The sequence below is a fragment of the Leucopleurus acutus genome (genome assembly GCF_964270905.1).
Source record: "Leucopleurus acutus genome assembly, chromosome: 7".
Lineage (NCBI taxonomy): Eukaryota > Metazoa > Chordata > Mammalia > Artiodactyla > Delphinidae > Leucopleurus > Leucopleurus acutus.
In genome coordinates, this window is record NC_139150.1 from 77,642,563 (window position 1) to 77,669,941 (window position 27,379).

Sequence of the window (27,379 nt, forward strand, 5' to 3'; positions counted from 1 at the left end):
TCCCGGACCAGGGATCGAACCCATGTCCCCTGCACTGGCAGGCAGATTCCTAACCACTGTGCCACCAGGGAAGTCCCAAGGTAGCCCTACTTTGAGTTCCAATAAAACAGTTGTAATTCAGGTGGTAGAGCATACATTACCAACTCAGAAAAATCATAATAATTTATTCTTTTACGAGCATCTTTTATGTGCTAGGCTTATAGTATATGCATTATTTTTAAATATTCCAAAGATATAAGATTTTATAGCATTTATTTCGTGCCAGGTCTTGAGATGGGTAGTACTATTATTTCCAATTTATAGATGAGGAAACTGAAGTACAGAAACTGAAGTAACTTACTAGCTAATGTCCTGGCTAGCATCAAAGGCCAAAGTTAAAATAGCATTATCGGCAGCTATGCTTTCTAAAATATTTTAAAGAAAAAATATCATATGCTCAATAAATAATGAACAAAACTGAGCTGAATTTCAATATGTTCACACTTTTTTTGTGTGTGTGTGGTACGCGGGTCTCTCACTGTTGTGGCCTCTCCCGTTGCGGAGCACAGGCTCCGGACGCGCAGGCTGAGTGGCCATGGCTCGCGGGCCCAGCCGCTCTGCGGCATGTGGGATCTTCCCGGACTGGGGCACGAACACGTGTCTTCCGCATCGGCAGGCGGACTTTCAACCACTGCACCACCAGGGGAGCCCGTGTTCACACTTTTAAAATGTGGTTCTGACCAAGTTACATATATTTTAGTTTGAAACAAACAAAAAAATGAATTGGCAATACAAATGCCATTGTCCAGCAGTCTTTCAAACTCAGATCTCTGAGGATCACAATTAAAAGCCTTTCCGAGAATTCAGTAACCAAAAACAAAGCACACACACACACACACACACACACACACACACACACACACACACACACACACAACTTTTAAGGCTACTCAAGTCAATTATTTAAAAATATATTACAGGGCTTCCCTGGTGGCGCAGTGCTTGAGAGTCTGCCTGCCGATGCAGGGGACACGGGTTCGTGCCCCGGTCCGGGAAGATCCCACATGCCGTGGAGCGGCTGGGCCCGTGAGCCAAGGCCACTGAGCCTGTGCGTCTGAAGTCTGTGCTCCACAATGGGAGAGGGCACAACAGTGAGAGGCCAGCGTACCGGGAAAAAAAAAAAAAAAAAAAATATATATATATATATATATATATATATATATATATATATATAACAGAAAGAGCTATTAAGTTTTTTGATTTTTTTTAAGAAAATAACTTCCCACATGTCTAGTAATTTATCATAATTCACTTTTTCTTTCATGTGATATTTTATTGACTACTTACTATCTAAAATCTAACATTTAAGTAATTCATGATATTTGGTTCAAACATTGGAACTGATGACATCACACATGCACAGGAGGGTATAAATAGAATTTTTCATATGTTAATTTTCAATTTGTATCTTTTTAATTTTCTTTTTTTCTATTGAGGGACATTTTCAATTTTCAATTAATTCATGTGGCCTCTTTATATATGAAAGTAATTAAAACTTTGTATTATCTGTTGCAAATATTTTTCTCACTCTCTTTTCTTTGTTTTCTGACTGCATTAACTGCAGAAAAATGACTGGTATTTATGTAGTCAAATCTATCTTGAACTCATATATCTAGCCCTATCTCCCCAAGTTCATATATCTGTCTACTTGCTATCTACAGTTGAATATTACATAGATACCTCTAGGGTCTCATTTCATATCATATCACCCTTACCTGTATCCAGGGACTTGGCCAATTTTTTCACCTTGGTTATCAAATTAGTTTGATCTTAATCCAGCCAATGGCTGAGGCAACAGACTGCACTTGGAAAAACCAGAAAGATCTTTACCACTTGCCCTTCATGATATGCTTTGTTGCCCACTCTGGACTTTCCTGCTCTTACTGAAGCATAAGCCAAGATGGTTTTAGTGCCCATAAACACGAAATTTGAACATGTAGACACAGTTATTGTCCTCAAGGTCAATCTTTGATGGGAGTCAGGGTTTTGGTGGATAAATTCCATTTCCTTCCCTCCTCCTGGACCTCCTGTCTCTAGTGCTTTATGTTATATGGACTGTTGGAAATCCTGTGCAATTGAGCGATTGCTTGTGCTTGATCCAATAGGCGGCCAACTCAGTTATGCACCTGATACGTGTTCTTGCCCCTTTCCTACCTTCTTCTCTCTTTCCCTCATACTTGCTTCTCAATCATTGTCTCCCTAACAACATATTAACATGTAAACATCTGCTTCAGGCTCTGATTTCTGGGCATCCCATACTAAGACAGATGTGTAGTAAAGAACTAGTTAGTATGACAAAAAGTGAACTATTGATTCCCTAAAATCTGCTGTTCACATTATTTTCCCTATCTCAATAAATGGAAAATCCATTTCTAAGGGCCTCAAGCCAACAATTTTGAAGCAATAATTTTCTTCTCTCTTCTTCTCATACTCCACATCAAATTTATTAGCAAATCCCATTGTATGTACCTCCAAAATACATCTAGAAATTATCCTATCTCTCCACCTACACCAACCACGATCACTGACATCCAAGGTACCATCAACATTTGTTAGGATATTTTCAGTATCCTTCCAAGCGGTACCCATGTTTCTACACGACACCTATGATCTATTTTTCATGTAGCAGAGGGAAGATTCTTTTAAAAATGTACATCCTATGTCCCTAATCTTCATACAACCCTTCAAAAATTTTACAGTTGCTCAGGGTGAAGTGAATACCTTACAATGGCCTATAAAGCCCTACTTGTTTCAAACCCTTGTCTTTTCTCTAACTTCATTTCCCCGCTGCACATCTCATCTTCACTCTTAATCACAGACCTCCTTGATGGATATCAAACACACCAAACACACTTCTCTGTTATGACCCTTTCCACCTTCTATATATAATTAGCTTGTTCAAAGGATTTAAATAGATAATCTAGTAAATTTTGAGCACAGTTCCTGATACATAGTAGGAGATCATAATAATTATCACTTGCTATGACATTTTAAAACAGAAACTGCTATTATTCTTAGTGCCTCAGTCTTATTAGTAAAATCAGTACAGCGATTATAACACCAATGATAAAAATGAGAATATTTCCTTCTGAGTTTACATGAGGAATATGAGGGGTTAGCATGAGACAGTGGAGAGCATTATATAAATGCTGGTAATTATTTAAATATTTAATGTATTCAGTGCACTAACAATCACATTTTCTCATATTTCTAAAAACTTATCATTGTGTGTTTAGATGACTGAGTATGTCATGGTTATAGATTTTATGACATATTATGTTAACGTGTCACCACATCCTTCCCTTCTCCTCTCCTTCCATCCCCTTCCCATTATCTAATTGATATACACGTATCCAGTCTTATCTGTTGCCTCCTTCCTTCTAGCAATTATTCTATTGATTTTTTTAAAGTCCCTATCACCATTCTTTTCCAGGTTCACTTTTCTCTTTCCTAGATTCTCTTCCATTTTCTACTTTCTTTTTATAATATAATTCTGGGATTTCTCAGCCAGTGTTTGTTGGCAGGGTTTGGAGTTGTCTGTTGCCATGGATACTGTTTCAGCTACTTGCCCACAGGAGGGAGCCCTCTACCTGTTAAAAGGTAGGCTAGCAGCAGCAATTTTTTTTGTTATGGAAAAGGACAGCCGAAAAGGAATCAATTAGCAATAGAGGCATAAGATGATTTATTTTGTCATAGTGTGCAACTCTTACTGGTGCAAGGATGGCATTTGGCTTATTCTCTAGACATAAAGAAGTAGCACACTGGACAGTTACTTATACAAAACAATAGGAAAGACATCTAACGTCTCACTGAACACATATTTCTTCTCATTTTTTTTTTTTTTACCAGCTCCATCTCTTTGCATTGAAACTCTATGTGATATACCTAACAAGAATCTCATGCAACTAGACCATCGAGGATAGTTCTCATAGGAGAGAAAAAAATCAAAATGACCTTTTCTGAAAGAAGGTAAGGTCTACATGTGTCAAAGCAATGGAATTCCCCAGATAATTGTGGGATTTTTGTAAGATTTGCTTAGAAGTGTGGAGTCCTTGAAACAAAGGAAATTTCAAAACAATCTCTCCACATTCACAATGCTCTTTTGGGACAATTATGCCAAGGCAAAAATAATTTCATTCAGGGGTAAAGAGCGTTTTCTAACCCAGGAAACCTGAAGTACCTTTTTATAGTTCCAGCACTGTCAGCCCCACAGATATACCATGCTTGCTCTGAGACCTTGAGATTCCTGAAGATAGACTAGATCCTATGGCCTACCTAGGCAGTAATTTCTGCTCACTCATCCAACCCTGATGAGTTTGACTGGGTTTATTGTGAGCTTATGGCTTAGAATCTCTTCCCCTGCATACCTACCTTCAAGTACTAGCTGATTATAATTTACTCTAGTAGAAAACACCAAGTTATGGTTATGCCTAAAATAGCCACCATGCAAATGCTATCTCCTGTAGGCAAAAATTAAAGAAAGGTGCTAAAAATCTTAAAGAGGATGTTTTAAGTCAAATATGAAGAAGAGAGAATTGAGTAGTCAAAGTTGGTGGGCCAAGGAGCACAGTTCTTTTAAAAATATGAAGCCTAATATTCTATATTTCTTAAGGAAAAAATAACTGTCCAAATTACTTTGGAATAAAGTTGGCATGAAATGAGAGCAGCAATTGAAATTACAACTTGTGTTAAGTTTTCATAGCTAATTTATTATATATCAAATGCTCATTTATTATAAAGATATTAATTAAAATCCAAAGATTAGATTATACTCATATAAATAAAATCTAAGCTTTGTTACTGGAAAAGATACTATAGCTTTTTTGGGGGATAAGGATTTAAGATGACAGACCTGGTTATCAATCTTATAGTGACAAATTTAATTATAGAACATTATACCAAGTGTAAGAAAAAGGGACCCTACTGTTTAATTTTAAATATAAACGAAGCAAACAAAGTAAATTTGATGGAGTTCCTGCTTTATTCACTTTTATTTTGACTCATTTTCCCTTCCGCAGGGTTCTCAGCCTTCACATTTCATGTCTAGGAACTCCAACTTCGAAATGCTTCACTTTTGTCAACATTGATGCTGGAAATCTTTTATTTGGTGTCTGAAAGTAATTTAAGATCTAGAAAGTATCAATAGAGGCCAAATTCCTCAAAGAAGATTTTAAAGAGAAGAGACTCTCATTTTCAAAAAAAAAAAAAACAAGAAGAAGATGAAGAAAGAAAAAAAGGTCGTTTATTTTCTATTAGACTAGCAGGGACTAAAGGAAGAATTTCTTTATAAAAGCAGACTCAGTGTGGCTTTTGCCACTACTTCCCATATTCCCTTGTCTGTTCTATAACTCAATGAAGGAGTCACAGATTGATTCTTTTCATGTCTTGGTGCTGGCAGTCAGAGAAAAGCAGAGACCTTGAAAATAATAACTACAGTACAAATTTAAGTAACAAAACTAATTTTGTTCAAAGTAATCCAACAGAAGAATTATGTAGCTAAAATCTGCAAGGAGTTATCAAAAGAAGGTACTATTTATAGCTAAATGTTTTTGGGGGGAGTGATAAGGCATAAGGGGTTCATTAAAACATCCTAATAATTTTTTTAAAAACCTGCTAACCACAGACAGTGGATTGATCCTAAAATACTTCATTCCAAATGCTGTATGTAAGCCATCAAAGAAGAAAAACAAAAATAAACACAAAAGCAGATTATCTAAAGGGAAACAGCCACTATATAACTCACCTATATCTCTGTGTAAAAGAACAAATGTGCTACCAGCACCAAAACAACAAAAACTAGTAACATTTGGAGCTTTAATGAGGAAAGCTGTTTCAAAGTTTTCGCTGAAACATTATGGTTTTACCTGAGCAAACCATCTCAGTCCACTGCTAAGAGGTGATTGAGCTGACTGCATCTCTATACCCAATACTTGTGAACCCAGCATTGTTTTGAGATACACACACACACACACACACACACACACACGCATACACACATGCATGTATGTATCTATCCTTTAATCTGTAACTATTTAATCTTATTTTTATTAGAAACTACTTAAATTATTTACATTTGCTAGGTAATATCTGTGACTTTAAACTACTTAAAATGGACTTGGATCTACTTGTTTAACGTTAGAATAAAAGATAATTCTAATAAAATTTTTGTGTGATAGTTTATCCAAACTGTCAAGAATATTTTTTAAGCATGACAAAAAAAAAAATAATTTACAAAGTCTGGGCTTTGGACAGTGAGTTACTGACTCAATCTTTCTGTCGTTTCCTACATGAATCATCAATTACACACATGGCTTTTGAAAACTAAGGTGGGGATCTAAACTACAGCAGGTTTTCTCATTGACCTTTCTTACTTTGCTCTCAGGCTTTGGAAAGATAATTACTCATTTACATCAAAATCCTTTTGCTGGCTTATTTGAAAAACAAGACGTTTACTTCTCTTTACAAGGTGAAATTGTCCAGATTTATTGACCTCATACATGAAAATGCTAAATGAATGAAGTTTTTGCAATCTCTCTGCACCCTTCCCAACATATCTGTGATGATGCAAGAGACTGCCCTAAATGAAGGAGAATGACGTAAAAAATAATTTCATCGCAGGACAGTCCAAAGTTTACATTTATTAAAAATAGTACCTTGGATTTTTTCCTCCTGAGGCGTGACTGTTACATACTTGTTCATGGGAGCTTTATGGTGGGAATATTTTCCTATACCTGCATATTTGTTGCCCTTCCACATGCTTACTTTATTTCCACTTTAGTAATATTTCAAGGGGTATGTGGGTAGGATGTGGGGGGAGTCCATGCTCTGAAACTTGTTACTTGTTCTCAGTTGTCAAACCTTCACTTTGATGCTCCTTCTTTCTCACTCCCCCTTGCTTTGGGATATGATAAAACTTTCTGCAGCCCTCTTACCCCCTGACAGTCCTTATGTGAATCTTGGCATCAAGTCCTCTTTGCTGCGTTCTCCACCCAATCCCATGCTCTGGCCTGATTCCAATGTTACGATCTGAACATGATCCCAACTCCTTCCTCTTGTCAAACTTTGAAGTTGTACAACAAGAACACTAACTGCCATTTACAAGTACAACTATGATTCAGCACGTTTCTAATTGTAGCCCATTTCATCTCTGTCTGGTGGACAATATGTCATTTATTCTGAAAGCTATTTTAGAAGTAATGAACCCTCCTTTATGGATCTACTGAACCCTATGTGTATATCAATCACAGTTGCCATTTCATGGTAGTTCATGGATTTGTTTCCATTTTTGGTTCTTGCTGCTCTAGACTATAAGCTCTTTGAGAACTCCATTTATTTGTTTTTATATGTCCATTAGTTAGAACTATATTAGGCATATAATAGACTCAATAAATATTTGTTGAATGAATAAATCCTTACAACAATCCTGTAATGTAGGTATCATTAACAAATTTTAAATTAAGAAACTCATGAATGGAAGATGTTAAGTAAATTTTTCCAGTTTTAAATGTAGATAAATAGTAAAACAGAGATTTAAACTTCAGGGAAGTCTGCCCCTATGACTTGCTCTTTCTAGCATCTTGTTATACCCTGTATGACCTCAGATTCTGTTTTCATTATTCACAGAATTGGGTTTATATTGACATTGTTTTCATTGTTGCTGTTTTTATTTTTATCCCCCATGAAAATTCAAATTCAAATTCAAATTCAAAAAAGAAAATGATAATCTTTTAATTAAATAAGAAAAATTTATTCGAATAAGAATAATTTGCTTTAGATTTTCTGAATGAGGAGGTTTATTATTTGTATGAGATCAAATTAGACAAGTGATTATAAATACTGAGAAAGATAAATTAGAAATGCGATGTGCAACACTGTACTTAAGATCACAGTTCATGATCCTAATGACACTACTACTGAAAAGAGAAGAAAAAGAGGTGCTGAAATTAGCCTAGTAGCCAGCATTATTTTCTCCTAGGAGAAATATTCCTAAAGCATTTACTGTGACTCTGAAGCTGTTGTTTTACTTTGTTTTTATTGCTGCTCTTTCCCCAAACCTTCAAAATGGGGCTATAGGGAAATGTTATTACAACTTATTCAGTTTAGCTGGGCTTCATTAAAGGCTAATCAGCCCATGTAATCTATTTTATACGTTTCTGTACCATTTGCTGAGTTGTATCTTCTCAAAATAACATTTTTAATATCTTCATCAATAATAACCACAAGTAAACTTGTGAACTTAATAAAACATTCAATGTTCATGTCCCCAAGCATTCATGAAAATAAGAAAATAACTTCCCAGGGAATACCACAGAGAGAGTAATTCTGTCTATATTTTCTGGATAGTAGTAAGGGGTGGCAAGCTAGTCTGAACGAAAATGAATAGGATGCTGACACATGACATGTGCTTTTGGAAATGTTTTTAAGTTTAAGCCTTCTTTTAATAAGCACATAAAGCTTCCTTCACAGGATATTTACTCCCATAATTCTGCCTTACATGGACCCAGTATTGGAGAGAATATTGTTACTCTAGAAACAATACTCCAAAATGCTTAGTGGTAAAGATGCTGAGAGCAAAATGAACTTTTGACCCCAATCACAGAAAACTGTGTAGAAATAAAGATTTTGCCACATAATATAATCATTGAGTTGTAATAAAATGAATCCCCTCCCCCCACTTCTCCTTCCCTCCCCCTTTTCCTCACTCACCCTCTTCTCTATTTTTCCATAGATAAGAGCTAGTATACACAGGTAAAATGCACTAAATGCATACATACCTTTATATGTGTTTCTGAAATCACTAAGCCAAGAAGGAAAAATGAGTCCTTGCATGTGTATATGGAAAAAAGTGGGTGGAGGGAGAAAGTAAAAAAGGAGTGCAAGGGACAAGAAATTCAATTATACTAAAAAGAAAAGAAAATAGGTAGCATGTACAGATAGGAAATATCTATACCTATAGTTTCCTTAGATATTGGTTATTCTGGAAATCTATTTAGCACTAAACATTGCTTTCCTGATACTTGGCAAACTTCTGATGCTGTACAATTTTCACATTGAAAGTGTTTTTCAGATGTATTAAAATAGTTTATCTCTCTTTTCTAATATTGTGATAGAATTTTACCTTAAAAATATATATATATAACTGCTTAGCTACATGTCTCCTAATTTTCAATTGTTGAGGAACAATCTCACCTTTTTCCTTAAAAAAAAAGAAGACCTATAGACTCAAATAAAAGAGAATTTTGAGGTTCCTTTCACTTAGCTCTAGAGCGATGCTTCCTCCCATGAAAAGTTTAGAGTCTGTCAACAGACTCTTTATTATTTTCCCTGCATACACCATTACTGACTATGTTACTGTACTCAGGCTCTGTTCATTTTTCTTCATTCTTTTTTTTTCTCTCTGTTCTTCAGACTGCATAACTTCTATTAGTCAGTCTTCATACAGTTAATCCTTTCTTCTGTCAGTGCAAAACTATTCTTGAGCTCCTCTGGTGAGCTTTCCATTTCAGTTATTGTACTTTTCAATTCCAGAGTTTCCATTTGGTTCTGTTTTATAATGTCTATGTCTTTACGGAGAGTCTAAAAGATGAGACATTATCATCATAACTTCCCTGAGCCTCGTTCCCTTTAGTTCTTTGAATGTATTTGTAGTGGCGCCTTTGAAGTCTTCCTCTGTTAAATCTGACATCAGCACTTTCTTATTGGCAGTTCCTGTGGCCTGTTATTTTTCCTGTGTATGTATCACACTTCCTTTTCTTGTTTCATAATATTCTGTTAAAACTAGACATTTTAGTCCATTTGGATAGAGCTTGGTGTTGTTGTTTATTTTTGACTGGCTGGACTATTTTAATAAAGTCTATCTACCACCACCCCGACAGTGTGAACCTCTCATGTTGCTCATCAGTGGGCACAGCCTTTGCCATGCACACAGTCACCTGGGATAACAGTGGTTTTAGCAAAATTCTCTTCGACCACCTCATTTCCTGACCACACTCAAAGTTAGATTCCACCAATTGTCAGCTGATTGCTCTAATGTTTTTGACATTACTTGACATAAATTGCTGCACAGTCTGATTCACTTAAATTTGCTCTCCTTTGCAGGGTTAGTTTTTGAGCACAATGTTTAAGGATGTTCTGAGCCAAGGAGGGGTCTTCTTAGCTATTTATTTCCCTGGTTCTCTCTTTTAAACTAATGGGCTTCTAGTTTACTTTTTGTGCTCTCATGAACCTCCTCTTAATTGTTTTTCAACAAAACCTCTCCCTGTCTTTTTGTTTTGTTTTGTTCTCTGAGAGTAACTATAGGTTTGAACTTCCCTAAGATTCTGTTTCAAATACTATCAGTTCCTTTAAAGTAAACCTGAGAGCCTGTTATACTTAAGGTTTACACCCCCCTCTGGGAAAAAAATCTCTGAGCCATGGCTCTGGAGCTGGAGGTAAGAAAAGTGGCTAATTTCCCTAAATGACATCCATGCTTTAGGAACATGGCACTGGGCAGGAACAGTAGCTTCTGGCCTTCTTGGCTTGCTGACCCCAACATGAAATTTCCCTCTTGGTAACAAGCTGGGGCAAGGGTGACCAGGCCCTAGTATTATCAGAATGATGCATCTGAAATAAAGACTGTCCTGTGAGTGGAGGCTGAACACAAGACGGAGTCTCCAACCTCTCAAATGCACTCATCTGGAATTTAGCCTCCTCCATAGTGATGAAAAGTACTGGCAGATTGCCCCTCCTGGGAAGATACTGTAGCCCTTGAGAAGGAAGAGAGGGAGCTCTGTATTCTTGGATGCTCCTGCCTGGAGTGGAATTTCTGTCACTGCATGCAAAGGGGAGAGAGTATGAGATAGATGGGGGGGTGTTGCAATTCAAATACTACTGTCTCTTGCAATTTTTATTGAGTTGAAGTAGATTTTCTTGAGTAAATACTTCTTTATTTGATATAAGCCCATAAGAAAATTTCCAGAGAAATTTTAATTTTTTCAATACTTTTCACCAGTTATACTTGTTTTGCTTAAGAGTGGTCCACAGAGATCCTCATGCTGAATTCCAGAAATGGAACTCTATAGCTCATACAATTTGTGTTCAAAATAAAAGGTATCTTCTAAAATATTTAATCATTGTATGTTATTTACAATAGAACTGATACCCAAGGAAGATGCATAATTTTCTAAATGAAAAACTAGTGAAAGAGCAAGAACTATAATCCAAGTTCTCAAGCCATGGGTGTTTTTACTTCACTATATGCTGATTTAAACTTGAGACTGCCCAAAATAGAAAATCATTCCCTTTAAAAATTATAGATTTTAAGGAAGATTTTATTGTTATTAACTACAATAAAGAGTCTTCACTTAGAGATGGACAGAGGCAGATTCCAATATAAACTAAATATTCTAAAGATTTGCAGGGACATAATCTGATTACTGAGTACACTAATCCCCTATGTAATATTCTCTCTTGTTTACATTACTATTTTATAATGATAATATTGGGTTTTTTGTTATTGTTTTTAATAAGAGACTAATTCTAATTTTGTTATTCCGAGGAGACGTCTAATGAGTTCTTTCTGAAATACAGAAATTTATGAAATGCATTGTCACACAGGAGTGCTATCCTACTTGTTTTCTTCAAAATCTCCAAGGAAATGAAAAAAAATTATTGAAAGAGGATAAATTTATTATGAAGACTGAAAGATAATACCAACAATAGTAAAAGTCATAACAGCTGTGAATTTTGGCTGTGTAAATGGACTATCCATACACATGGTAGATAAATAGAGATGTTGATGCAAATATATCTATAGATCAGTGCTCCTCAACTAAGGATGGTTTTGTCTCCTAGGAGACACTTAGCAATTAGGTAGAAATCAGGAGTGCTGCTATATATCCTGCAATGCACAGAGTATCCCCTCACAACAAAAAATCACCTAGCCCCAATGTCAATTGTGACATGGTTGAGAAATCCTGTTACAGATAATTTTAAGTTCAAGCAGAGGCCCTATTACAATATTGCCATAAATGTATTCAACTCATATTTCTTGTAGAGAGCATGGATCAAGCACTGTCCTAGGCTTTTGGGAATTCAGTGATGAGTAAGATATGGTCAGTTCCTTCATGGAATTCACAATTTCATAAAGAAAACTTTGTAGAAAAACAGCTGTGGAGAATCTGAGTAAGAAGGTGAGAGCACAGAACAAGGACTGTAAAGATCTTACAGTTCTTACTTCTTTCTACTGGAATTTCTATTCAGTTTTATGAATGAGCTTAAATTTCCATCTTTTATGACACAAGATATTAAAGACGAAAAAGAGGTCTCATTTTGAGCCTAAATTCTGTCCACTCTGAGTAAAGCAAAATTTTGGATCTATCTAGATGATTAGAAGACCAAGCACAGTGGACTTAATTTTTACATTTAACAAGTAATTTTATTTTTACAATTAATAGAAAAGCATTCTAAAGGGACTTAAATGGGGAGGGGGAATGGTGTACAGATTTTGGTTCAACAACAATGTGCCAGAAGCAAAGTGTGATTCCAATTTCCCTTAAACCTCATCCTTATGGACTGATTTAGAAGCACAGTGAGAGGGATGAAATAAGAGTTAGTAAGAACAATACAAACTATTTCTCTGTAATGCCTGGGGACAACATGGTGGCAGTGTTAGAAGTCTTAGAAATTGCTCTAAAAACATTCCATAGCAGTATGGGTAACAGCAGTGATCTTACTCAGGTCTAAATTGTGACAACAGTTAGCACAGTTTTAACTTTCACTTCTACAACTGATATGAATATACCTCCTGCAGATTAGAGAATGAGATGAGAAATCTATCAGACGGTCTGTAGCAGATGAAGAATTGTGTAATGACACCAAGATTCTGAGGAGAAATGGAATTTCTAAGGAATAGCTAAGGCAAACAAGTTAAACACTCTTTTAAGCTATTATTGTAGTCTTGTTTTACTTCCTGACTCATGCAGTGTAAGAAACATTTATTTAAAATAGTTTTTATCTTCCTCCAGTAAATCTTCTTTCAATTTACCAAACTCCCATTAAAAAAAAAAAAGAAAACTGAGCTAATAACATACATGTATTTTTGTATGATTAAATCAGCAGTAAAATTTTTTCTTGTGTGTAGAAAATGGAGGTCAAAAGGCCCATATGTTATATCCATTACAGCAACAAGAATACATGCAGGTTAAAAGTAAAAATACATCACTTTTTTTCCAGGCATTTCCTGCCTGGAAATCATATTCTGAAGATTCACGAAGATACTGCTGTATCTTTTTTTTTTCAACTCTTATTTATTTTTCGCTGCGTTGGGTCTTCGTTGCTGCGTGTGGGCTTTCTCCAGTTGTGGCAAGTGGGGGCCACTCCTCATTGTGGAGCACGGGCTCTAGGCACGTAGGCTTCAGTAGTTGTGGCACGTGGGCTCAGTAGTTGTGGCTTGTGGGCTCTAGAGCGCAGGCTCAGTAGTTGAGGCGCATGGGTTTAGTTGCTCCGCAGCATGTGGGATCTTCCCGGACCAGGGCTCAAACCAGCGTCCCTTTCATTGGCAGGCAGATTCTTAATCACGGCACCACCAGGGAGGTTGGATAGTGCTATTTCTTTATTAGAGCTTTTTGCTCTTCAATCTTACTAACATAGGATTGATGTTTTCATTTAAAGTTACAAAGCTTCCTCCCACATGCACATCAAAAGCAATATTCAATATCGTTAGCAAGGATTCTATCACTAGGGCAGTCATTTTGTATTCTCTAAGCATGATAGGAAACTAAACATAGGGTCAGTAGATGAAAGGGAGTATGACAGATCATGTTGCTTTAGATTTTATATTCTCCCTACAAATCTAATAAAACAGAAGATGAATAAGAGAAATTAATAAATGGTTAGCAGAAAAATATCATAGTAGTAGATCATTTTAGAAATTGATTTAAGTGATGGACTTTTACATTTATTTATTTTATTTATTTATTTTTGGCTGTGCTTGGTCTTCATTGCTGCGCACGGGCTTTCTCTAGTTGTAGTGAGTGGGGCCTGCACTTTGTTGTGGTTCACGGGCTTCTCCTTGCAGTGGTTTCTCTTGTGGAGCATGGGCTCTAGGTGCGTAGGCTCAGTAGTTGCAGCATGGGGGCTCAGTAGTTATGGCATGTGGGCTCAGCAGGTGCGGCACACAAGCTCAGTAGTTGTGGCTCATGGGTTCTAGAGCACAGGCTCAGTAGCTGCGGCACACAGGCTTAGTTGTTCTGCAGAATGTGGGATCCTCCAGGACCAGGGATCAAACCCGCATTGGCAGGCAGATTCCCAACTAATGCACCACCAGGGAAGTCGCAGTGAAGGACTTTTAAAACACTATCTAAAATCTAGACTTGAAATCACTCCCAATACCCCCATTTTATTACAATAATGTGCATAACAGGGTGAAGGGAGGGAATACACTTGATTTTTATTTTTAAACTGGAATTCCAACTAGGGAGGTTCAAATTTATTATATCCTTAGAAAATCATGTTTTCTAAATATAAAGATGAGGAAAAAAACAAAGACTTACTCTTCAAATCTTATGTATTGCTAACGTAATGGAGGAAAAATATTGAACATGTTGTTCTTATCCTGACTACCTATTATTGCAGTAATTGTTTAATGTGACATTTAAAAAGCATCATTAAAAATGAAACCAAACAAAATAGTTCTGTATTACGAACAGAATACTTTTAAACCAAACATTTAATCTAAAGTAAAATTACCACTAAGAACATTTACTTCTGGGTTACCTGGCAGGAAATACAGAAAGAAAAAAAAAAGTAAACTAAAATTTCATTCATGAATGAAAAGTTGCTTATCAGTTTATGAAGATAGTTTGTCAAAATTTATTCATACTAACTTCTTAGCTAATTCATCTTTTTTTAAAGTAAATTTATTTATTTATTTTTGGCTGCATTGGGTCTTCATTGCTGCGTGTGGGTTTTCTCTAGTTGCAGCGAGCAGGGTTAACTCTTTGTTGCGGTGTGTGGGCTTCTCATCACGGTGGCATCTCTTGCTGCGGAGCATGGGCTCTAGGCGCATGGGTTCAGTAGTTGTGGCACATGGGCTTAGTTGCTCTGTGGCATGTGGGATCTTCCAGGACTAGGGCACGAACCCGTGTCCCCTGCATTGGCAGGCAGACTCCCAACCACTGCACCACCAGGGAAGCCCTGGCTAATTCATCTTGTAGAAGTTCATATAAGGACTAGTGGATAATATGAAAGATAATATCTTTCATAGCAGTTTTATAAAAAATTAAGACTGTGCCATTTATTTTCTAATTTTTCGATGACTCTCAAAGATAAATCCAGTCATGTCAACTCATGGTTTATGAAAGCTATTTCTAACTTGTACAAAACTGTATTTGAAACATGTACTTTCTGATTCTCCATGGCCAGGGTAATGGAGAATGAATTCAGGGTACACAGTGAATCTGCCAATATAAAATTTAGATACTTAGGATTGTAAATGATTATATTCCTTATATCAACTGCCTTAATGAACTTTTTAGGGCCAAGTTATGACAAAATCTTTTGAAATTGACATTTGTTAATGGCCTGAAGTAGAGATTCCTTATTAATTGATTGAAAACAGATTCACGTGTTTTAGGTGCAGGTGTTATCACTGATATTTTGTTTGAAGAATTTAAGTGTTTGGCTCCTAATTTTTCAGGGAGTGCCAAGACTGTTCTAAATGAACAGTTCTTTAGTTCTGTTCCAATATGCATGCAAGTTGAGTGAACCAAATTGTGAGTTACATAGCGGGGATGAGATCAATTTGTTTGCAAAGATTTTAAGAGATGTAACCTCCGAATGATTCTTAGTATTGCCACTTAATAAATGCCACTTAGTATTGCACAACTAGAGTGGGTATCTTAGTTTGGATTCCCTTTTAATGGACCCTGAAACAAGGACTCAGGTGCAGTTGTGAGAAAACAGGACATGTGAAAGGAGGAAGGAAAAAAAGCCCTGAGAAGTGTACATTATCACGGTCACTGTTGTAGGCTTTGACTCCAAATTCCCTCTGGACACTTGAAAAGTCACAACACCTTTCAGAATGGTCCATTTAACAAAAGACAAGCTGAAGTTCTTAACCCAAAGCCTCTGCTACCCATTGTTTGAGGACTACCTCCCAGGGGCATCATCCTTGCATTTCTGGGCTGCTCTTATGGCCATATCAAGCCAGTTTTTGCAAGGGTAGATTGTTGGAAGAGGCAATGTGCTAAAATTTGGACAACAGCAGCCCAAGATGAATCTTACTTGCATGAAATTTTCCACCGCAACTGAGGTTGAAAACAAAGATGGGCAGAGACAATGCGGTACAGAAAACAAAGGCATGTTCTACAGTGAGTTTTGAGGGGAAAACAAATGTACAATCTGACATTTTTTTTATCAGCCCAATTGAATGCCGATCGGTGCCTGCTAAAACGGAAGACCTGTAGGTTTTTTTTTTCATATGGTACCATACCTACTAACAGTTGCAGTAGTTTTTGAAGGTAATCCAAGGAATGTGACACTAAGATGAAGTCACCAGCAAATATTATCATATTATTGGTCTACATCCATTATTTCTGAAAGATTTTTCAGATATTGATTTATAAATAAAAAGGAATTTATTGAGTCCTGGACCAGTTTCACATCATTAAGGATTATAACATGCTCTAAGAAGAGTAGGGGCTCACCTCTGCTGAATTCCGGAGCATACAGTCATAAGGAGGCTGTTTCTACGTTAGGTAAAACAGTAGATTAAACTTGGCTAAACTGTATAGACTAGTTGTTCAAGATATTCAATTGAGATACCAAAATCTGGAGCTTTGCAATTAAAACACAACAACAAAACATGGAGTTTTAAGGAGGTAGCTAAAAAGTACTGGATCTATAATTTTGGAAAGAGAATAAAATATAAATACTTAATCATTACCAAACACAACCACACTGACATTTTTCATCAAGAAGAATAAAAATATGGGTTATATATTTAGACTGGGGCAACTATCAATTATCTTGTGCAGTGAAATACTAAGTGAATTATTTTAAATTAAAAATCAGGGGCTTCCCTGGTGGCGCAGTGGTTGAGAGTCGGCCTGCCGATGCAGGGGACACTGCCCCGGTCTGGGAGGATCCCACATGCCAGGGAGCGGCTGGGTCCGTGAGCCATGGCCGCTGGGCCTGCGCATCCGGAGCCTGTGCTCCGCAGCGGGAGGGGCCGCAGCAGTGGGAGGCCCGTGTACGCCCCCCTCAAAAAAAATCAGCTAAAGAGAATTTCAGAAGGTGAATAATAAATAGCCAAAGAAATGCCTATGCTTCCAAAGTCATCTTAATTAGAAAGGTCCTTTGGTATATCCTTCTCAACTTCATAATTTCACTTTACTTATATTTTACCCTGAGAAAACATAGCCTACAACTTGAATAGAAAGAGACTTAAGGGAAGAACTGAAACTATAGCATCAAAGAACAAATAATTATGTACAGTTACTAGATACATTTTTTAAACCTTCAAAGACAAAAAAAAAATTGGTCTCTGCCTTAGAGGCAACAGAGTTAAGTTGGGCAGGTGGGCAAATAAACAAATTATTACAATCAAATATGCTAAGATTTAGGATAGATGAACATATAAGCTTTCATTGGCAGTAGAAGAAAAGGGCACATAATCCATGCTGGTATTTCAGGAAAAGTTTCCTATAGGAGATGATTTTTGTGGCCATTTCAGAACGACAAACAAGAGTGACCCAGGTAAAGAAGAGAGTGAATGACCTATGCAGAGAGGAGGCAGCAGATGAAAATACATAGAGCTTGAAATGTCATGACTCTTTCTGAAAACTCCAATTATAGTAGATTCTTACGTTTGCCCAGGACAGGCTGTTCTTTGCAGATTCTCTGGTTTGAGTCTGAAGGTCAGAGATACTTTCTGAACCATGCCATGAGAATTTTGATGGGAGGAATATTTAAGTTTAATTGCTAGAATCATTACAATAAAGCTAAGTCAACTGATGTGTTATCCTTTAATAAAAGCACCTACTTTAAAGTAATCCTTCTAATTCCTGTTCATCAAATTTCATAAGATATTATCTAACTCTGAGATGGTCACTAAAGAGATTTTTGATAACAAAGAGGTGGCATTCATTCATTCTTCTGTTCATATTTTCAACAAATGTATATTTACTATCTATACTATTCTTATCACCTATTTTTTAAAAATAAAATCAGCACCCAAATATTTCACATCAGAGAAGGCCTATCATGAGAAAAGATACAAAGACCAGAATGTCTATAATATCTACATTTTTCAGCAGATATTTATATAAACACACTCAAATAAAATGACTTCACTATTTGCGCAATCATATTTATATATGTCATCCTAGTATCTAAATATGGGTTTCTAGGATAAAGTTATAAAATTATTCCCTATCCTAGAGTTAGCAATGGGTCACAACGTCACACAAACAGTTCCTCTGGAATAAGCAGATCCTGTCAAATTCAAAGTTTAGAAATTTCAGTAATTTTATCTCCTAGAGCTTGCGACAGATATTAAACTAATCAGCTGAAGAGAAGAGAAAAGTTGCCATGGCCACTCACTAGGGTAGCGGGCCAGAAAAAAAATTCAGAGAACAGAAATGGAGCAGCAGAAGGTACTCTTTTGTTACACGGGTTCCACTGACAGCTATGTGACTGTTGGTGCGGTTCTGAGCCCTTGGGCTTTTCTGCTGGAAATGGACCCTCTCAAACATGTTTTGCTATCTATAAAGCAGGCACTTACTGGCCTCTTTCCATACAGCAACTTTTCAATGTATCTTGGCTCTAGGCTGAGCAGTCTAGTGAAATTCATTAATTTAATATTCATAGAATCATCTAACGCTGAAATTGGAAGGAATTTTAGAGGTCCGATAATCTAATCTTTGTATGATGCATGATTCACTATTTATGGACTGTTTGCCTGCAAGGCAATATACTGGGAATGTTCTCTCTGGCCCCCCTTCTGCGATGTGAGAAGCAGGTTCCAATCTGAGTGTCATTATAAGATTGTATAAAAAGAAAAACTTGATGGCCAGACTGCTGATGCTTAAATCCTGGCTCTGACTTGACTTCTGTGTCATTTTGGACAAGTTCATTTCTCTGTGCTTCAGTGTCCATATCTGTAAAATGGGATGTTAATAATACCCAACTCATGGAGATGTAAAGTTTTTTAGAGTATTTCTTGGCACTCAGTAATGCTCAATGAATTTTAATTACTATTTTCATTAAACTCTGCTCAACATAATATTTCCTCTTTCTCACAGCTGTCACTTCTAACAAACTCTCAGTATTCTTTTACACCATCTCACCTTGAAAAAAAGGATAATAAATGCTTGCTCTTTTTTGCCTACTGTTTAGGAAAAATATAAAGTTGTCTTGTCAGTTAAGTTTAGCTTGATGGAAGTTGTATTCAATGACAGAACAACATTTTCTATAAATCCCAGAAATCAACAACTTTTGGTAAGAATATCTCAGAGGCATCCTAGTTATGTCATCACCGTCCAATATTTTTGAACATTTTATGAGCATTTCCAATTTTTATATGTTCTGCAATGTCAAATATTTGTGTGAGTGGTGAAATTCTAACTTAAAAACAGTGAATGACATAAAATTGCATGGTGCTTGAAATGCAACTAGAGGTTACTGCGTTTTGTTTTAGTTAAATAGGAAGACAGTGGGAGGAAGGACCACCTATATTTCATTCACTGCTGTGTTTATAGTAGTGTACCTGTATATAGTAGGTTCTTAGTAAATACTGTTGAAAGAGTGACCTAATTAGTTATTAAGATGTAAGATATAAATTTTGTAATAATTAAACATTAATAGAATCAGTAAACGTGTATTTTACTAAAGAGAACTGGCACAGGCATGATAAATTGCTATTGTCATCAGAATGCAGATATTAAAAAGCCAATGCGTTCACAAAAAAACCTATTAAAGTTTTAGCGGGAAAATCATACTTGATACTCTCTACATATTTATTTGCTAAATAATGTGCATATTTTAATTTCCAAATGGTTTACTTTTGCTCGCTGAGCAGCTACATGTGCTCTATGCATTCTCTAAGCTATATATCTTTAACAATGGATATATGAATGTAAAACATATCTTCAGCTAATAGCAAATGGGATTTTTTTTTCAATATTCTCATCTTAATGATAGATTCTAGTAAAAATACTTATTTGAGGCTTAACCAGGTGACAGATTCCATTTGTCTGTCCTACAAAGCTGAGTAAATTCTTTCAACTTTTTCAAACATCACAATTTTCTCCTCAATGTCTTAAACTCAAAAATGGCCAGGCTAGAAATTTTTTCTGTGAGTTCCTTATAGAGGCACATCTTACTTTTATTTTCTATAAATGATTACCTGATGGAGTAATTTTATTAGCCATGCTTCTTTTAACACTTTGCCCTTTTATCCTTCATTCTTTTATAACCTAGTACGCTAAAGTATACTTTTATACTTCAGAATCTTACCATAATATTAGAGACTATAAATCAGGATTAGACACCTTCATGCTGTGTTCACAAATACAGAATTTGTAGCTGTTATCACATTAATATATTTGTATATTTACTATCCTATTTGATTATGATAAACATTCTATTGTGAAAGATATATAGATACATGTTTAGCAAGTACAAATACATACATGCAAAGCCACAGATGCAATTTTTTTCCTATGACCAAAGAAGACAACCACGTTTACAAATACCTTCAATTCTATTTTTTTTAAATACAATAAACTTGAGTTGTTATTGCTTTCTCTTATTCTACTGTTTCCTAGGTGCATTTTACTCCTCTGGTTCATTTTGACATAATAACTACTTTATAGGTTTGAATCATTCTACCATCTCATATGGTCTGTATTCACAGGATGTATTCTTTTACCATATTCTTATCCTGTCCTCGTATATTTTAATTACTCTCCATATTTCTTTAAACCCTAACTTGAATATTCAATCTCTCATTACTTGGAGGCATAAAAAAGTATCGTATATGTACATCCTATAATTTATACTGTGAGTTTTTCAAGAACAGGGTTTTTCACAGTCTTTTGTACTTAGCCTTGTCATCATATCAGAGAAACTCAGTAACTTCAATGTACATGGTGCAGAAGTTCTATTTGAGACACTATTGGCATCCCATATAAAATTTTATTGGAATTATTCTTACCTTTAAAAAATATATTTCTATTCTTCTTTGTTTTTGAATGATAGAAATAATATATACTATTGTATTATTATAATGTCTACTGCAATTTTAACATAAAATGAATATAAAGCAGAAAGCAAAAGTCATCAGTAGTCCCATTTGAGCTCCCTACTTCTATAGACAAGTAAGTCTAATAAGTTGAAGTAAAATTCTTCCAGAAATGTTTCCCCACCTAAAGTAATTCTATAAAGTAATTTGTGTTATATATTGTGTGTGCATGGGCTGGGATGAGGTATCCTTGGGTGATCAGATTAGCTGTCTTCTTCGTGCATTAAGAACTGTATTCTTGGCTACTAGGCCCTCACTATGTTCCTGACCCTAAGCCTGGCTGACATTTAGGTACGAAAGGCTGGCATGGAAAGAGGCTTAGATGCTGGCCTATGTTGAACACAGGTGAGGAGTGTTAGATTATCAAAGCCTGAGTAAATATAGGTAATTGGACACTCGCATGTGCTAAATCACACAAAAAAAGTATTTATATTTCTCTTTGGTATTTTAGTTTCTCAAAAAGTAAATGTACAATTATCAGTTAAAAATAAGAGTTTCCCATCCTGAAAGAAAATCTAATTGTCCTTACATGTAAACCATTAATAGTATTTTATTTGTCACATAGAAACATTTTTTCATTATTTTTCCCCTATCGAGACCCTTTTCAGGAAGGTCTTGATTTTAACGTAATAATAGTACATACATTGAATACCATGTAGATTTTTAAATATACTGCTCTTATTTCAAAACCAATTACTGGTTTTATTAAAGTAATTTCAGTTAATTATACTGCAACCATGCCGATTATTTAAAAAGTCTTTATAACTCAAACATTAGCAATCATTAATTACTTTACACACCCTAGCTGGCCAATTTTAAGTAATTTACATGCATATTTGACTCAGTAACATCTTCGACATATTGAAGTCGATTTTTAATATAAAATGTAAAGAAGTCATTAAAATTTTTTAAAAGCCTTCATTAACTTTAACATTTTCAAGAAATGCTTACACAATATTCCGGTTGTAAATAATTAAAAAGGAAGAAAGCTATTTACTCTATACCCCTAATTTTCCATGGTAAATAATTTTATACATGAAATTATCTGAATATAAGATGTTTCCTAAATATGTGCTGAAATATATGTTTTGAACTTTGGTCTCCCTGATATTAAATATTTGTACTTTTACCTATGCTAGTCTGTTACATACTATTTATATCCTAGTCTATGACAGATAATAGAAAGAGGTATTTGAAATAACTGTAAGAATGACCTTTAAAACAATATATGTAGAGAAAAATATTTCAATAAATTTTGGAATGAAAAATCCTCTTTTTCTAGAACCATTTCACTTCATTTCCTCACAAAGACAATTGTGTCTGGTCTATAATATTTTTCTAACTTAGAAGGAATTAAAATTTAATAAATGTTTAAGTTTATATAATGATAAATAATATATTTTTACCAAAAACGAATATTAAATATGTCTTTAAATTTCATTTAAAAGTCATATATTAAAACTCTTTACTTCAGATACATTCCTATACTAATAATTAAAAAGAGTTGATCTTGCAACATCTAAGATCTAATATTTCTTGGTTATTTTCAAAACCTGTTCACGGAGGTTCTAGGGTCTAAGAACTGATATTAACATTTTCTCCTGCAGCCCTTGCATTTCACAGCCTTTCTTCTTAATCTTACCTAGCCATATTTTATGAGACAGTGATAAGCTAGTGTACCATCTACCAAGACTGAGATCTGTTTAATTCAAGAAGTTCCATTGACTTACAGAGCTGGAAGCCCACATAGCATAACTCATGGAATACTTAGCTACAATGAATTCCTACAAAGGATTTTCTTTGGAAATAAATATCAAGAATAATAATTACTAGTATTATTTCAAAAGAATAAAATACAAAGTAAGATATTTGTCAAAAACTTGATGTATATTGTCTTACCCTCACCATGAGGGTTAAGGTCACAATGTAGGTTAAGCATTAACTCCATTTCATAGAAGAAGGAAAAAAAAACACTTCTGAATCGAACAGGTATAAAATGACTTAGTCAAAATCATATGATTCCATAAAGCAGAGAATAATTTAAATCCTAGTTCTGTATAATTCCAAAGCTTATGTTCTTTTTGAGATGCTATGCTACTTTTTAAAAATAGGCTAATAATTATTTAGCCTAAAGATGACATATCACATATATTTTACAGATCACCACATTTTTGATGTTTGACCATTGACTTCTTTTTAACCCTCAATGTTATTTCCCCCCTTTGGCCCCACTCTGGACAGGCTTGTAAAAGAGCCTGCACATACTTCCTCCTTTGGAGCAGGTGGGAATTTTAAATCTCATGTCTCCTGCCTGGTTGTGAGAACTCTCCCCTAGTTACACACCTTAACAACTATAAACCCACTTCCTCTGCTTTGCCCAAGCCACCTCCTACCTGTTTCCACAAACTGATTTCACCAGGAGTCCCTCATGTGAGGACGTTCTATCAGATTCTCTTGGTGTGTAAACTGTCTTCAGGTTCAACATATGAATGAAGTTTGGAGGTTGGGGTCCATCCTGCAAAACAATGAAATATTTATAACTCTACAAAGAAGGTTCCAGGTCAGTTCTCAACCAAATTAATATTACTCAGAGATTCCAAGGAAAGTATCCAAAACATAACTTGTTTGCTACAAGTAGCTGAGATATAGCAATATTCCCCATAGGTAAAATTTTGTAAACTAAAAGTTTGATCCTTGATCCATTTTCCCATTTCATAATTTCGTTGGACATTGCGGTGAACAAGATAACAGGCAGGAACTAAATGCTATTTGCTATTCATTTTTAAATACTCTTTGTGTCTAATATACAACAAGAATCTAATAAAAACTGTTTGAATAATAAAGTAACAAACATTATTGATTATTCTACTTACATTTATTCTTAATAAAATTGGTATACATTGTATAGGTCTACTCAAGTAAGAATCAACAAATCAGATTGACCATGTTCATACTATTTTAGATTTTCAAACTATAAAAAAATAAAAATTTCTGAAAATAGTAAAAGAAATGATGAATATATTCACAATCTAAAAATATACATCCATGTGGAATTATCATTTAAAAGGAGAGCAAAATCCAACAAAGAATGTCAGAGTGTGGGTCAAGAGAGGTTTGAAAATGATAGATGCTCCATTATCAACATGGAGATATAACTGTGTTATTAATAGGCTAAATCAGGTTATGACCCCACCGATTAACATAATTAGATGTCTTAATTAGTTATACTATTAATTAACTCTGATCCTCTATTAAGAAATTAATTGAGAATAACAGCATTACATTTATATTCTAACTCTAAAACAAATAAACCAACAAATACGCAAACTGGAAGAATTGATCATTTTCTGTCAGCTTTTCCTAGTTTTGCACTGATGAAAGTGAAAGAAAATAATCTGCTATAACACAGCTTGTACATGGATCTCTTTGGGGTTTCATGCATTTGCACAGAGTTCTTTTCTTCAGGGAGTATTGCCTTTTTTAAAACTGTCTCTGCTGTAAATGGTACAGATATTAATCAGTATAATGCCCCTGGTAAATCACCCTGCAGTAAAGATTAAACTTGTACAAATTAACACTAACCTTTAATGTTAGTGTTTTCACTAACACTAACTTTAGTGTTTTCAAATTAACACTAACCTTTAATGAGAAAACTAAAAGTCTTTAAAGATCATAATTTTCTGGTTATTTTCATAGCTCCTGTTCAAAATACATATAGTCTGCATGAAGAAATGGAGAAGAGCTCCCTTGCAATACATCTAATACAATCCTTACAGTGCTAATATAAAAAGTAGAGTTCCCGTGCAATAAATGCATTAGAAATATGTGGAGGACCAAAAAAATAAAGTATTACTTCCTAACACACTTATTTGATCCCCAGAACAGTGTGGAAGAGACTTTTAGTTTGAAAGTGAATTTGCAAATATGGAAGTGAAACTAATCAAAGGCCATTAACTCAAACCTTCTTGTCTATTTGAATGCTGCAACATGAAAACAACTCACAATAAATGGAATTTGAAACTAATAGAAAGGGGGAAAGGAATTAGGGAAGAAAAAGGAGAATGAGTTTTTTTGTTTGTTTGTTTTTTGAGGTGTGGTAATCAGTGGCTCCTGACATTTGGAAGGCGCTGGTCCTAGAATATTTAACATTATGCTACTTGATTCAAGATTCTTGAGAATCTTTATTACTGGGATGTCTTGTCAGCATTGAAGTCCTGGAAATGCAAACGTAAAGTCTTACTAAACTAAGAGACATGAACCCAAGGGTCAATTCCTTTTAACTAGAGACATGAACCTCAGCTCAGTTCCTCAGGTTTTCAGGGCAGTGTTTGTCTTAACAGAATCTGCTGAGGCTCCTTCCAACATGATTAAAAAGGAGTCTTAAATCAGAGTTATTTCCAGTTCTTGGCTAAAGGTCACACAAGGAGTCCATACTTTACCCTTCTGTACTTGTTAGCAATAAATTTGGTTACAGTGCCTTAAAACTTTATAATAATACATTAGATAACTGTGAAAGCTTTTTTTTTTTTTTTTTTTGCGGTACGCGGGCCTCTCACTGTTGTGGTCTCGCCCGTTGCAGAGCACAGGCTCCGGACGCGCAGGCTCAGCGGCCATGGCTCACGGGCCCAGCCGCTCCGCGGCATGTGTGATCTTCCTGGACACCCGGACACACTCGGCAGGCGGACTCTCAACCACTGCGCCACCAGGGAAGCCCAAATGTAAAAGCTTTTAAGTATCTTTTGTTCTCTCAGTTTTCATTGTTGATTATGGATGATAAGAACAAAGGTGTTTGTAGACGATGAGCAGCATTGGATAAAACATTAATACCTATAGTTATTTATATTATTCTGAAAGCAAACGTGAGAGCTCCAGATAAAAATGAGACTATTATTAATTACGGCAATAACCACATCAGTTTGCCATACCCCACTCTCAGAAGGATGTGATGAGACAGGCAAATGGTTATCCACACATGTACAAAAAGTGGTTTTCTTGTACTACAGGAGAGGAATCTGAAATTATGAGTTTTTACGGGGACTGATGATATATAGTTACACTCTTCCCCACTTGAGAGAGAAACCTTTTCTCCCTAATGAAAACAAATCTTCTCTGAGGCAAGAAGAGGAAGGTCCCTAGTTTACAACCATTTCTAATGTGAATGTAAAAATAATGGCCCTGGGATTCATCCCCCTGTGAAATATAAAGCATACCTCTGTTTATAACACACTTAAAATGTGAAAGAGCAAATGTTTCCAGAGGACAAAAGGAGACAGTCTCTATTTTTAGCATGTCTCTTTCCATTGCTCAGGCCAGAAACCTGCGGGAACCCTGAGAAATTCAGGGAGAACTACATTCTTGGTGTCTTGTGAAGCCTTTTTTAAAATGTAAAAATATAAAGTGAGTGCCTTTGGTATTGGATATTTAAGTTCGATAACCCACGTTGGAAACAGTCTTAAAGGTTTGAGGTTTTAAGTTACATTGAGATAGCTGTCTTTTGATTGAGCAAAAATAGACAAACAATAAGAATGTGTTCATGTTCATTTGAATGATACAATTGTATAAAATCCTCATTTGCCAATGTTCAAACACCCATGTGCCACTTTTATAGATTTTTGCCAGAATTATGAGGTTGGCAGATGGGACATGTACCAGACAGACAGCCTCAAGAATTTTGAGTGAAAATGCCCAACAGATACCGATTTAAGATTACAGCCAAATTTCTCTGTTATGGGGAAAACTGAACAGTTTGGGCCAATGAATTATGTCGGCTGACTTGATCACATTGGAAGAGGGCATAATATAGTTTGTTGGTTTAATACTCTTATGGCTCCGTTTTGAGGCCCTGGCTCAGTTTCTCTTTCTGAGCAACTGATTAATTTCATACCCCCGATTACTCACCTTACCGGGTTCTCATACTACAGGCCACCATATACCCTGCTTGGATCAGGTACCAGAAAACTAGGACAGCCCCTGTGCCCCAGAGCCCTTTAAATTATTTAAATCAGTCAATCCATATGGTGCCCATGAAATCTAACTAATGTCACCCTACTTGCCATA